Genomic DNA, 12,120 nt, shown 5'->3' with positions numbered 1-12,120 from the left:
AATGACACAGCAATAGGATGAAGAGGACTGGCCAAAAGCCCCTATAAGCAAGAAGTATATATATATATGTTCGAGGCATATGAGCTGCAGAATACATACTTGTGCATAGATCGCCATCTGGTGTTGGGCTCGGATGACTGCAGTTTGTTGTTGTCTTGGAAGAAGTCTTTGTAGTCACGAGATAGGTACCTCCTCCCTTGGACAATAGTGCGCATGGGCATCGACTCCATCTTTAGATTGTTTTTTTCCGCCATCAGGTTCGGATGTAACTTTTGGCACTCCGGTTCGGTACCGTGTTTACAAACCTTTTCGACGAGCAAACCATCACTACTTGACGGTATTGTTTCGCTCACGTGACCTTCGACGCGCTAACTTGAAACTCCTCGATTCCAGTTGTCGACGTGGGCTTCTGGGCCTATCGGCGCCATTCGGGTCTACGGCCAATTGAAAGGACTCCATTAAAAATATGCCCCCAGTGTGGAGCTAAATTTCCGCACAGTGACCACTACAAGGTCTTCAACCTTTGTCTCTCGCCAGAGCACGAAGAAAAGGATTGCCAAGCCTGCGCCTCTTTTCGATCTAAAAAGACTATCCGTGATCGCCGGGCTCGACGACACGTTATGGCTCAACCGGCTTCACAGGTGCCACATGACATCTTTGACGAGGGCCCCGATGTTCCAGAGGCAGAAGATTCAGAGGAACTCGACATTGTCTCCGAAGCTGATGACTTCGGCTACGATGACCACATCACTCCAGGTCAAAGAGTGAGTACAAACGCCCCTACCCTGGCCCCCTTAGAAAAAAAGAAGGCTCCGGTCAAAACTTTGCCTGAAGGCCTTAGTCGAGTCCAGGCCCGGCTCCGAAGACAAAGGAAAAGCCTTCCGGTAGCTCGGGACCGAGCAAGCCGTATATCAGTACCCAAAAAACACCGTTGGTACCAAAATCGGGAATACACCCTACTCCCGTTATGTCCAAAAAGGCCTCGGCATCGAGCTCTTCAGCACCGAAAGACCATAAGGCCTCGGATCCGAACAAACACTGAAAGATTTCGGATCTGAAAAATATTTCCGACTCAACATCGAAGCCCAAGGAGCACAAGACCCCTCCTACAGCTCCAAAGCATACATTTAAACCCCATTCAGAACCGAACAAATCGGCACTGAAAGGAGACAACACGGAGGAAGTACTGTTTCAAGCAGATCCTATTGATCTGAAACAAAAAACATTACATGTGGACCCTAAAACAGGCCATGTTGTGAGCCTCCCAAGTAAGAAGAGGAAATTAGATACCTCACACTCTCCTGAGGTACCTGTGAAGAAAAGAGACTTTGCAACCTCACCCTCTTCTCCTGTTCTTCCTACTAAACCTTTGTCTCCTACAAACTCTCCCATACACTCTCTTAGTCTCTCTCCATGCTCACCCTTACCACCGCATGATGAGGATGACCTAGGGGGCGGGGGTACACACCATAATGATCCTTTAAATGACCCTGAGGATGACAACACTATACCACAGGATTCATGGGCATATTACAACAATCCTTCAGATCCTCCAGACCTTCCTGATCCAGATGCATACCCTACAAGACCATCTCCTCCAGATGACAATATAGGGTTTAGTCAGTTAATTAATAGAGCTGCGTAATACCATGGCGTTCAACTACATTTAGACCCTATGGAAGAAGACTTCCTGCTAGATACTTTTGCCCAGTCACAAAAGTCAATACATACATTGCCCATGCTCAAAGGTATCATTAAACATACACCTGACATATTTAAAGACCCTGTCATCACCAGGATTCTCAATCCTCGGATTGATAAAAAGTATAAACCCACCCCCAACCATCCCACCTACATTAAAGGACAACTCCCGTTAGATTCTCTGGTAGTGTCCAATGCAAGAAAATGTGCTAATTCACAAACCTCTGGTGATGCTCCACCTCCGGACACAAAGTCCAAACTGCTAGACGCATCAGGAAAATGAGTTGCCTCCCAAGCAGCCAATCACTGGAGGATAGCTAATTCACAGACACTACTTGCCAGATATGACAGGGCTCACTACGATGAGCTGGAAGACCTAATTCAACATTTGCCTCACCAATACAAGGCCAAAGCCAATGATTCGGTCCAGGAGGGGAAGTTAATTACAAATGCATCCATCAAATGTGCCCTCGATGCAGCAGTCACTGCATCTAGATCTGTCAACACCAGTGTCTTACTACGCAGACATGCATGGTTGCGCATTTCTGGTTTTAAACAAGAAGTGCAAACAACTATCTTAAATCAGCCGTTTGATCAAGAACACATATTTGGCCCAGCTGTAGATACAACTTTGGAAAAAATGAAAAAAGACACAGATACTGCAAAATCTATGGGAGCATTACAGTCTCAATCAACAAGAGGTTCCTTTCGTCGCTCCTTTCATAGGGGCGCATTCAAAAACATTAGTACAGACACTACCTCCTCCTCCTACAAAAGCCACACACAAACATCCCCCAACAAGGGATATTTTAGAGGTGGGTACAGGGGAAATAATAACAAAGGGAGAGGTTGAGGTAACAACAATTGAACCTCCCACACTACCAAACAATGACTTCCCGCCGCTCCCTCCACACCATTCCACTCCGGTCGGAGGAAGACTCTCACAGTTCCTACCTGTCACCACAGACAAGTGGGTAAGGCAAATTATCCAGCATGGTTACTGCCTGGAACTTACCACAACTCCCCCAAACATACCGTCCAAACAACGTCCAATGTCCACAGAACATCTAATGCACCTCAAACAGGAAGTTCTCTCACTGATTCAAAAGCATGCAATAGAATCAGTTCCCCTCCAGCATCAAGGTACAGGGCTTTACTCCCATTACTTTCTCATCCCCAAAAAGGACGGTACTCTCAGACTAATACTGGACCTCAGACCTGTCAATATTTACATACAGTCAGATCATTTTCACAATATTACTCTTCAACAAGTCCTTTCAATGCTCCAACAAGATAACTTCCTTGCCACTCTAGATCTGAAGGACGCCTACTTCCAAATTTCTATACACCCTGCTCACAGGAAATATCTAAGGTTTACAGTGGACGGTCAACACTATCAATTCATGGTCCTCCCATTCGGAGTAACCACAGCACCCAGAGTCTTCACAAAGAGACAACAAATTCATGTGTTTCCATACCTCGACAACTGACTGATAAAAGCCAAGTCATACAACCCGTGTGTTTATCACACTCAGCAGACAATTCATCTGCTCCACAACTTGGGGTTCACGATAAACCTCACCAAATCACATCTCCAGCCCTCTCACATACATCAGTATCTAGGGGCCACAATAGATACTTCCAAAGCTCTTGCATGCCCCAATCCAGTCAGGATAGCCAGTATGCAAACCCTCATAACAAATTTTCAACCTCAACACTCACTACCAGCTCGAGTGTTTATGCAGCTCATAGGAATGATGGCCTCTTGCATTTTCATAGTGCCTCATGCAAGACTTCAGATGGGCCCTTTACAGGAATGCTTAGCACGTCAGTGGCACCAGGCTCCCGGTCAACTTTCAGATCTGGTATTGGTGGACAGCCGCACACATCGCTCTCTACAGTGGTGGAACACACAAAACCTTTCCAAAGGGCGGCCGTTCCCAGACCCTGTTCATCAGATAGTGCTAACAGCAGACGCATCACTCACCGGCTGGGGAGCCAATCTCCTAAACCACACGATTCATGGCAGGTGGACCCCTCAACAACAAGTGCTCCACATCAACCACCTGGAGTTACTAGCAATCTTTCTCGCACTAAAATCATTCCACATCTCACCAACAAAACTGTCCTTGTCCGCACAGACAATATGACAGCAATGTATTATATACAAAAACAAGGAGGAACACATTCTTTGCAGCTTTCTCAACTAGCGCGAAACATATGGAGATGGGCCATCCCACAAAAGATATACCTTCTAGCAGAACTTCTTCCAGGGGTACACAATCAGATTGCGGATCTGCTCAGTCGTCAAACACAGCAGATACACGAATGGGAACTTCGTCCTCAAGTTCTTCATCCATTTATTCACATGTAGGGCCATCCAGACATAGATCTGTTCACCACACACGCAAATGCAAAATGCCCAACCTTCACCGCCAGGTATTCACACCCATTGTCCAAAGGCAATGCGATATGAATGAATTGGTCAGGCAGATTTGCGTACGCTTTTCCGCCACTCCCACTCATTCCATTAGTAGTACGCAAGCTCAAACAACAGTCTCTAAAAATTATCCTAGTTGCTCCAACATGACCCGTGTTGGACCCGGCCTCGTGGCGTGGTCCTTAACCCCCTGGATTGTGCCCGTTCCCCGCCCCGGCCTTCACGGGCCACCCGTCTGAACTGCACCAAGGCCCTTCACCCGGAGCTGCACGTGGTCGCATACTCCTCGTGGCTCCGCCATCTTGTTGGCATCCACGTCACCCCGTGCACCAACCCGGCCTCGACCCCAGCGAAGCCCGACATCGAGGCACCACGAACTAGCCAGGGGGTGCCGCAGGAACCATTCATCGCCCCCGGCGGAGGACAGTATCGATGGGACCCCCAACTGTCCTCCCCTCTCGAGGTGTGATCGCCCGGCAACTCCCATGGGCCTGGCGCCTCTCCTGCTGGGCGTCTGGCCACCTCCACCCGGCCACTCCGCCCCCTCGGGCGCATAGGTCCGGACATCAAAGGGCTCCAGACCTATATCTGGGGCGACCCCACCACAGCTCGGCAGTTGTATCCCGGAGTCGAGAGCCCTGCTGATTGAATCGCGGCTGACCCTACGGAGAAGAACTCTTGTCGGAACCATCACGAGCCCTGCTGACTGCGTCGCGGCTCCCTCTTGTGAACTCTTTCTGAACCACCTGGAACATCGGAGCCCTGCTGACGCTGTCGCGGCCCAACCTCGCTGGAACCTTCCTCGGAGCCCTGCTGACGACGTCGCGGCTCGAGCTGAACAGAGACCATCTTGAGAGCCCTGCTGATTGAATCGCGGCTCTTCACGAACTGTACGCCAGAGCCCTGCTGACGCCGTCGCGGCTCGACCCCTCCGAGATCGGAGGTCCTCCAGCGTGAGGATAAGAACTGGGCCCCAGGTACCCTCGTACCACATTCCTGCCAAAGACTGTCCCGCTACCCCTACCCTTCCAAAGAGACATTGAGACTTTTGGTGGATCCCTCGATCCCTTCGTGTAAATATTGAACTCGTAACCTTTTATTGATGATAAAGAATTGCTTGTCTTGAGACAACCTCCTTGAGTCCGGTGTGGTGGTGTTACTGTGCTAGTACGGGATAGGAGAAGGATCTCTCAGGAGACTTCTCGGCAGCGCTCGGCTACTTCGTGCAGTGAGAGGGCCCCCCCCTTGGTGGTCTCACCGACTCCTCGGGGTCCGCCTTCCAACATTTGGTGGCCAGCGACGGGATCCGAGCCGAACGCAGTACGTACCAGCCAGTACCCACTAGCTACCCATCCAAACAAATAGCATCATGAGCAACCAGGAAAACAACGCGACAATGGAGTTCCAGCCCGAACGGCTGGAGGAATATACGCACAAAGAATTAAAACAGTTCTGCAGAGACAAAGGCATTGCAACCACCAGCCTCGGTACCAAGGAAGAGATGCAGAAAGCTCTGAGGGCATGGTTGGAGGCTGGGGCAGGCCCCTCCCAGGAAGAAGGGCCCTTGCCCCTGACGGAGACCACAGCAACCGCACTGACCCCGGCAACCGGAGGAAGAAAGAGCCTAGAAACCGGCCTCTCCGAGGAAGAAATACGAGAGCGGGAAAAGGTCCGGAGCCACGAACTAGAGCTCGCCCGACTGCGGCTGGACGGCGAACTCCAGCTGGCAGAAAAGAAACTGGCCCTCGAGCAGCTACGCCTTCAAGAAGAAATAGAAGAGAAGAGACGACACCGGGAGTTGGAGGAAAAGAAAATAACTCTTGAGCACGAGCGCAGTCTCAAGGAGCTCGAGATCAAGGCCAAGAACGGAGGGACCGACACCCCCAGTACTAGAGACACTCTACCGCCCCCCGAGGCCAAGGTGCATATCCCGAAGGAGGTCGTCAAGGAGTATTACAAGAATGACGATATCCAACAATGGTTCAAGGCCTACGAGGTGGCCATGACCTCCCATCGGGTGCCCCGAAAAGACTGGGGCGCAGGCCTGTGGGGGCGATTCCTGAGTGAAGGGCGGGACACGCTGCTCCAGCTACCGGAGGAGGTGATGACCTCCTACGATCACATGAAGGAGGCCCTGCTCACCCGATACGGGCTAACAGCGGAGATGTACCGCCAGCGGTTCCGAGACTGCAAGAAAATCCCGGGTACCACCTGGGTGGAATATGTGGACTTTTTCAGTCGGGCCCTAGAAGGGTGGATCAAAGGCAGCAAAGTAACCACCTACGGACAACTGGTCGACCTCATCGTCTGGGAACACCTTTCCAATAATTGCTTCGTGGAACTGAGACAGCACCTCCTCGACAGCAAAATGACCGACCCGCGCAAACTTGCTGTCGAGGCCGATCGATGGGTCAACTCCCGGGTCCCCCGGAGCTCAATGGGGGAGTACCAGAGGAACCCCAACTGACCCCCACGCCAGCGCGGTGGGGGGGGAGGGCCGAACAGGAACCGAGACCCTCCCGCTGGGGCCCCCAGGAGCCCCCCTCGAGGGCCACCGCAGCCACATCTCTCCCCGAGCCTAGCGCGAAGGGTGGGCCCGGCCCGACCCGGACCACGGCCACCAGTGACCTGCTATGGCTGCCAACAAACCGGACACTTTGCCAGCGACCCGGCCTGCCCCCTGAACCGAAGAAACGGGGCCGGCGGGCCCCCGCCCCGGCAGCTGACAGCCGCCGCCTTGGGGGGAGAGGAGGAAGAAGAGGCCCTCGACCAAGAAAACACTGAGTGGGAGCCGGCAGCCATGTCCCTGGTCTGCCTGGGTAGCCGAGAGATGGTACCCTGCACCCCCATCCCAACCAACACCCAGAAGTACCGGCAGCAGGTCACGGTCAACGGACAACGGGCCGAAGCCCTTCGCGACACCGGCGCCAGTATCACCGCTGTCCGCTGCCACCTGGTGACCCCTGAACAGATTCTACCGAATGTGCTGTGCCCTGTGCGGACGGCCGACAACAGTGAAAGCCTATGCCAGATGGCCCTGGTCCCCTTCGAGTGGGGAGGGGTGACGGGCCTGCTGAAGGTGACGGTGCGCGACGACGCCCCGGTCGACTGCCTCCTGGGGAACGACTTGGAGAGTTCCCCCTGGGCTCAAGTAGAACGACGAGAGCACCTCCGAATGTTGGGACTGGCTGATTGGGCCTGCGCCATCACCCGGTCCATGACCGCCCCGGCCCCCCGCTCCTCCTCGACCTCCGGGACGGCCCGACCCGAGGGGCTCACACCCCCTCCCGCCAGCAGCGAGGAGGAGGCGGACACCGACCCCGGGCCCAGCGAATCCTCCCCCGAAGAGATGGCTTCTCCGAGCGCCCTACCAGAACTGACGCAATGGCAACATGAAGGGGGCCCCACCCGAGAGCATTTCCAGCAAGAGCAACAGTCCTGTCCCTCTCTCGAAGGGGTCCGACAGCAGGCGACCGCGCAAGCCAACGGTGACCAGACCAGCACCCACCGGATCTACTGGGCCGAGGGCCTGTTGTACAGTGAACAGAAAGTGGCAGAACTCGGGGCCGGCCGCGTGTTGGTGGTCCCCCTCCGCTTCCGGGAGTTCCTTCTCAACCTGGCCCATGATGTGCCCCTCGCCGGACACTTGGGGCAAGACAAAACGTACAGTCGTCTGGTGACCCACTTCTACTGGCCTCGGATGCGGAGAGATGTGGACAACCACTGCCGGTCCTGCCAGACCTGCCAAGCCAGCGGAAAGACGGGGGGTCGGGTCAAGGCCCCCCTCCAGCCCTTTCCCGCCGTCAGCACCCCGTTTGAACGAGTCGGAATCGACATTGTGGGACCCCTGGACCCCCAAACCGCCCTGGGCCACCGCTTCATCCTGGTCCTCGTGGACCACGCCACCAGGTACCCGGAGGCGGTCCCGCTCAGAACTATAACGGCCCCTGTGGTAGGCCGGGCCTTGATGGGGATCTTCTCCCGAGTGGGATTCCCCAGCGAAGTGGTGAGCGACCGTGGCACAAACTTTATCTCCAGGTACATGCGGTCCCTGTGGCAACAATGCGGGGTCACATACAAGTTCACGACCCCCTATCACCCTCAGGGGAACGGGCTGGTTGAGCGGTTCAACCGAACATTGAAAGGGATGATCCAGGGCCTGGAAGAACCCCTCAGGCGGAAATGGGATGTCCTGCTGCCCTGCCTCCTGTTTGCCTATCGGGAGGTCCCGCAGAAGTCCCTGGGGTTCAGCCCGTTTGAACTATTGTATGGGCACCCGGTCCGCGGACCACTCAGCCTGGTCAAGGAGGGCTGGGCGATGAAGCCCCGAGGCGGCCCTCCTGACGTCTACCGATACCTCCTGACCCTCCGAAACCAGACCCGCAAGTTCCGAGCCATAGCCGAAGCCAACCTCGAGGCCAGCCAGGAGGACATGAAGCGGTGGTACGATCGCAACACTTCTACGGTAGAATTCGAGCCAGGTCAGAAAGTATGGGTCATGGCCCCGGTCGAACCCGGCGCCCTCCAGGACAAGTGGACCGGGCCCTTCAAGGTGGTGGAGAAGAAAAGTCCCATCACCTACCTGGTCGATCTGGAGTCCCCCCGGAACCCCCTCCGGGTCCTACATGCGAACAGGCTAAAACCCCACTTCGCCCGGACCGAACTGAGCCTGCTGCTGGCGACCGACGAGGGGAGCGAGGACGACTCCGAGCCCTTGCCCGACCTCTTGCAGTCCAACATCCATGATGGATCGATCGAAGGTGTCCAACTCGCCTCGTCCCTGACCCCGGAGCAGCGCAACGACTGCCAGCGATTACTGCGGGACTACGCAGCCCTCTTCTCTCTCACCCCGGGGGTGACCCACTGGTGCGTCCACGACGTCGACACCGGGGAGAACCCCCCCATACGACACAGAGCCTACCGGGTGCCTGACCGAGTGCGGGCCTGCATCCAGGCCGAAGTAGCGAAGATGCTGGCCCTGGGGGTCATCGAGCCTTCCGACAGCCCGTGGGCCAGCCCTGTCGTCCTGGTGCCCAAGGCCGCAGCTCCCGGTCACCCCCCGGAGTTGCGATTCTGCGTGGACTACCGAGCACTGAATGGAGTAACAAAGACGGACGCACACCCGATACCCCGGGCCGACGAACTGATCGACCGCCTAGGGGCCGCTCGCTACTTGAGCACGCTGGACCTCACCGCCGGGTACTGGCAAATCCAGCTCACCCCCGGCGCCCAAGAAAGATCCGCCTTTTCGACTCCGGATGGGCATTACCACTTTCGGGTGATGCCCTTCGGAATGAAGAACGCCCCGGCCACCTTCCAAAGACTGGTGAACAAGGTTTTGGCCGGGCTTGAGGCCTTCAGCGCGGCCTACTTAGATGACATTGCCGTGTACAGCAACCACTGGGCCGAGCACCTCCTCCACCTGGAGGCCGTCCTGGCCGCCCTCCAGCGGGCCGGGCTCACAATCAAGGCCAGCAAATGCCAAATCGGCCACGGATCCGTGACCTACCTGGGCCATCAAGTGGGGAGCGGGCAGGTGGCCCCCCTCCAAGCGAAGATAGATGCCATCCAGACCTGGGAACCCCCCACTACCCAGACCGCTGTCCGGGCCTTCCTGGGCCTCACCGGATACTACCGGCGGTTTATCCGGGACTATGGGAGCATTGTTGGCCCCCTCACAGAGTTAACGTCCAAAAAGCAGCCCAAGAAGGTACACTGGACACCCCGCTGCCAAACAGCCTTCGACACCCTAAAGACCGCCATGTGTACTGCCCCGGTGCTGCAGGCCCCGGACTATCAGAAGGAGTTCGTGGTACAGACGGACGCCTCCGAGTATGGGATCGGGGCCGTCCTATCCCAAGCCGACGAAAAGGGGCTCGACCGACCAGTGGCCTTCATCAGCCGACGACTACTGCCCCGAGAGCAACGCTGGAGCACTATTGAGCGCGAGGCCTTCGCTGTGGTGTGGGCCCTCAAGAAGCTCCGGCCCTACCTCTTTGGCACCCACTTCCGGGTCCAGACCGACCACCGGCCCTTGCAATGGTTAATGCAAATGCGGGGCGAGAACCCCAAGCTGCTGCGGTGGTCCATCTCGCTACAAGGGATGGACTTTGACGTCGAACACCGGCCCGGCAATGACCACGCCAACGCCGACGGCCTGTCCCGCTTCTTCCGCCTTGACGAGGAGAATCCCCAAGGAGATGGGTGACTCTCCATGCCTTCGGCTGGGGGGGACGCCTGTTGGACCCGGCCTCGTGGCGTGGTCCTTAACCCCCTGGATTGTGCCCGTTCCCCGCCCCGGCCTTCACGGGCCACCCGTCTGAACTGCACCAAGGCCCTTCACCCGGAGCTGCACGTGGTCGCATACTCCTCGTGGCTCCGCCATCTTGTTGGCATCCACGTCACCCCGTGCACCAACCCGGCCTCGACCCCAGCGAAGCCCGACATCGAGGCACCACGAACTAGCCAGGGGGTGCCGCAGGAACCATTCATCGCCCCCGGCGGAGGACAGTATCGATGGGACCCCCAACTGTCCTCCCCTCTCGAGGTGTGATCGCCCGGCAACTCCCATGGGCCTGGCGCCTCTCCTGCTGGGCGTCTGGCCACCTCCACCCGGCCACTCCGCCCCCTCGGGCGCATAGGTCCGGACATCAAAGGGCTCCAGACCTATATCTGGGGCGACCCCACCACAGCTCGGCAGTTGTATCCCGGAGTCGAGAGCCCTGCTGATTGAATCGCGGCTGACCCTACGGAGAAGAACTCTTGTCGGAACCATCACGAGCCCTGCTGACTGCGTCGCGGCTCCCTCTTGTGAACTCTTTCTGAACCACCTGGAACATCGGAGCCCTGCTGACGCTGTCGCGGCCCAACCTCGCTGGAACCTTCCTCGGAGCCCTGCTGACGACGTCGCGGCTCGAGCTGAACAGAGACCATCTTGAGAGCCCTGCTGATTGAATCGCGGCTCTCCACGAACTGTACGCCAGAGCCCTGCTGACGCCGTCGCGGCTCGACCCCTCCGAGATCGGAGGTCCTCCAGCGTGAGGATAAGAACTGGGCCCCAGGTACCCTCGTACCACATTCCTGCCAAAGACTGTCCCGCTACCCCTACCCTTCCAAAGAGACATTGAGACTTTTGGTGGATCCCTCGATCCCTTCGTGTAAATATTGAACTCGTAACCTTTTATTGATGATAAAGAATTGTTTGTCTTGAGACAACCTCCTTGAGTCCGGTGTGGTGGTGTTACTGTGCTAGTACGGGATAGGAGAAGGATCTCTCAGGAGACTTCTCGGCAGCGCTCGGCTACTTCGTGCAGTGAGAGGGCCCCCCCCTTGGTGGTCTCACCGACTCCTCGGGGTCCGCCTTCCAACAACCCGGCAACCATGGTTCAAAACACTTCTGGACCGCTCATTAGTTCCACACCAAAAACTACACCACTCCCCAAAGCTTCTTACACAGAACCATAGAGAGATAAGGCATCCAGATTCAGCTCAACTGAACCTGGCAATCTGGCTCCTAAAGTCCTAGAGTTCGGTTATCTCAACCTCCCATTGGATTGTATGAACATTCTTAAGGAAGCTAGACACCCTACTACTAGAGCTTTCTATGCATCCAAATGGAAAAGATTTGTCATTTACTGCAATAACAACAAAATTGACCCACTAGATGCTCCCATTCAAAACATTATTTGCTACTTACTGCATATACAAAGATGTAACCTAGCATACACGTCCATAAGATTACATCTTGCTGCCCTTGCCGCTTACCTGCAAAACAGACATTTGTTTAGGGTACCTGCTATCAAAGCGTTTATGGAAGACCTTAAAAGGATCATTCCTCCCACAATCCCACCCTCTCCAGTGTGGAATTTAAACATTTTCCTTACTAGGCTCATGGGTCCTCCATTTGAACCTCTACACAAATGTGAACTGCAGTTCCTTACATGGAAAGTAGCTTTCCTAGTAGCAATCACCTCTCTCAG

Source organism: Triturus cristatus, chromosome 12, assembly GCF_964204655.1.
Source record: "Triturus cristatus chromosome 12, aTriCri1.1, whole genome shotgun sequence".
Lineage (NCBI taxonomy): Eukaryota > Metazoa > Chordata > Amphibia > Caudata > Salamandridae > Triturus > Triturus cristatus.
The sequence above is the reverse complement of the archived record's forward strand: the minus strand, read 5'-3'. Positions refer to the sequence as shown.